Below are 2,500 nucleotides of genomic sequence, written 5' to 3'. Positions count from 1 at the left end.
TTATCATCAACAAAAAATATATTCCATGCATTCATAATTTTAGGAATAAGAGGCATACAACTAGTGCAGTAGTTTGATCTAATGACCGAGTTTGTTTCATTTTTTCCTTCTTTCTTTGCAGGTGCGGATCTATGGTGTTTCTGTGAATGCATTTTATCGGTTGAAAATCAGAATTTCAGTCGTTCAGTATTCAAGTGTCCAAGTGAAAATCTAAGTGTCAAGTGTATGAATATCAATTTTGTCGAAGTTATTTGATACGCGAAAGTTTTATTATTGCTTTTCAATAAAGTCGTGTAGAACAACGAAGACGGCAAGATCCACCTGAGCTGTGAACGTGCAGACCCTCGACAGATATTATTGAAGAGTCGCATTTGAGTTTCTAATTCAGGACGCCCCTCGCTGGTCGTCACCTGCACCGCCGCCAAGATTTATTGGTCAAACTCTCCCCAGATCTTTAAGGTAGGTGGAACATTTTTACGTCACGGAGGAGGAAGAGGAGGAGGAGGAGGAGGAGGGAGGAGGAGTAGAGGGGAGGAGGTGGAGGAGGAAGAGGAGATGGAGGAGGAGGGTGGGAGGAAAAGGAGGAGGGTGGGAGGAGGAGGAGGAGTGTGGGAGGAGGAGGGGAAGGTGGAAGATAGGAGGAGGAGGGTGGGAGGAGGAGGAGGAGGAGGGTGGGAGGAGGAGGAGGAGGAGGGGGGGAGGAGGAGGAGGAGGAGGGTGGGAGGAGGCGGTGGAAGGTGGGAGGAGGAAAAGGAAGAGGAGGTGGAGGAGGAGGAAGGAGAAGGAGGGTGGGAGGAGGAGGAGGAGGAGGAAGGAAGGAGGGAGGGAGGAAGGGAGGGAGGGAGGGAGGGAGGGAGGGAGGGAGGAGGAGGAGGAGGGCAGGTCTAGAAGAGGGGTAGGGAAGGAAAATCGGATTTTCCTCCGTCTTGCTTCAGCTGGGCCTTGCTCTACGTCTTGCATCCCCAAAAGACGTGGAAATGATGGTGTTTCAAACTGCCCATTGAATAGCTGGGTGATCTTAAATGAAGGCAGACGTTACTAAGTTCCCAGGGCGTATATATATATATATATATATATATATATATATATATATATATAAATATATATATATATATTCTTAAAAAAACTACCGAGTGGTAAAGGTGTAGGCAAACATTTTTCAGTCTTTGTTGTGAAGACGAGAATGGCCACGCGGGTAAAAAAATAATTGCATGTCTAATCCCTAGAAAGAAAAAAGTTTTCCCCATTTTTTCAGCATACGTGATGAACTTTTATATATATATTTTGTGGAACGAAAGGAGTAGAGGCGTATTCTAGTTTTGTTAATGCATTACTTTGTTTTTTCTTTTTTTTACTATCGATGAATATTTCAATAAATGTATATTGCTCCCAAGTACTTTTCTTCTTTGAACTCAGAAATTTACATTCCTGTGGAAATTTAAGACGAGCTAGGGAATACTGAAAATACAGAATACACTTGGTAGTTTTGGTCTCATATGTAAAGTTTGTGCAATTGCTTTGTGTCAACTGTGTATGAAAATAAACTTGGAGTATGCGATATAGGATCATGTTGCAACGGTAATGTTAAAGAGTCAGGTTCAAACTTGATAATCTGGCAACATAAATTGTACAGGCAACTTACTTCGTTCCTCCTATAATTACATTTGATATCATCGTAATTTACCCCCAGAAGTTTGATAATTAAGCATTTTCGATTGAAAAAAATGTTCCCTAAATCAGTGTAAAAGTAGCCTCTCTCTCTCTCTCTCTCTCTCTCTCTCTCTCTCTCTCTCTCTCTCTCTCTCTCTCTCTCTCTCTCTCTCTCTCTCTCTCTCTCTCTCTCTCTCTCTCTCTCTCTCTCTCTCTCTCTCTCTCTCTCTCTCTCTCTCTCTCTCTCTCTCTCTCTCTCTCTCTCTCTCTCTCTCTCTCTCTCTCTCTCTCTCTCTCTCTCTCTCTCTCTCTCTCCATAAATGTATATATACATGTACATTTATATATATTCGTATATATATTTATACACATTAAATATATAAATATATACACATAAATATAGATATACATATACATACACATACACATACACATACATGCATGCATGCATGCATGCATGCATGCATGCATGCATACATACATACATACATACATACATACATACATACATACATACATACATACATACATACATACTTACATACTTACATACTTACATACTTACATACATACATACATACATACATACATATATACATATATACATATATACATATATACATATATACATATATACATATATACATATATACATACATACATACATGCATGCATTCATATATGCATACATGGATGTATAACTGCATGCATGCATATATACATTCATACATACATACATAAATACATACATACGTACGTATACACATACACACAGACACAAACAGATATATATATATATATATATATATATATATATATATATATATATATATATGTGTGTGTGTGTGTA

At 39.0% G+C, this 2,500-nt stretch overlaps 1 protein-coding gene across 2 annotated transcripts in view; it reads left to right on the top strand.

Annotated features, from left to right (window-relative positions):
* Positions 1-2,500, top strand: part of LOC125030327 (tripartite motif-containing protein 3-like) — a 342,478-nt gene that overhangs the window by 16,016 nt on the left and 323,962 nt on the right. For both annotated transcript variants that reach the window (XM_047620301.1, XM_047620300.1), the window contains exon 2: positions 122-459. The gene's annotated coding sequence lies outside the window, so the exon portion shown is untranslated. The remainder of the gene's footprint in view (positions 1-121; positions 460-2,500) is intronic.

The sequence above is a fragment of the Penaeus chinensis genome, chromosome 11, assembly GCF_019202785.1.
Source record: "Penaeus chinensis breed Huanghai No. 1 chromosome 11, ASM1920278v2, whole genome shotgun sequence".
NCBI classification, from domain to species: Eukaryota; Metazoa; Arthropoda; class Malacostraca; order Decapoda; family Penaeidae; genus Penaeus; species Penaeus chinensis.
Note: the sequence above shows the minus strand (reverse complement) of the source record. Positions and strands in the feature narration are given on the sequence as shown.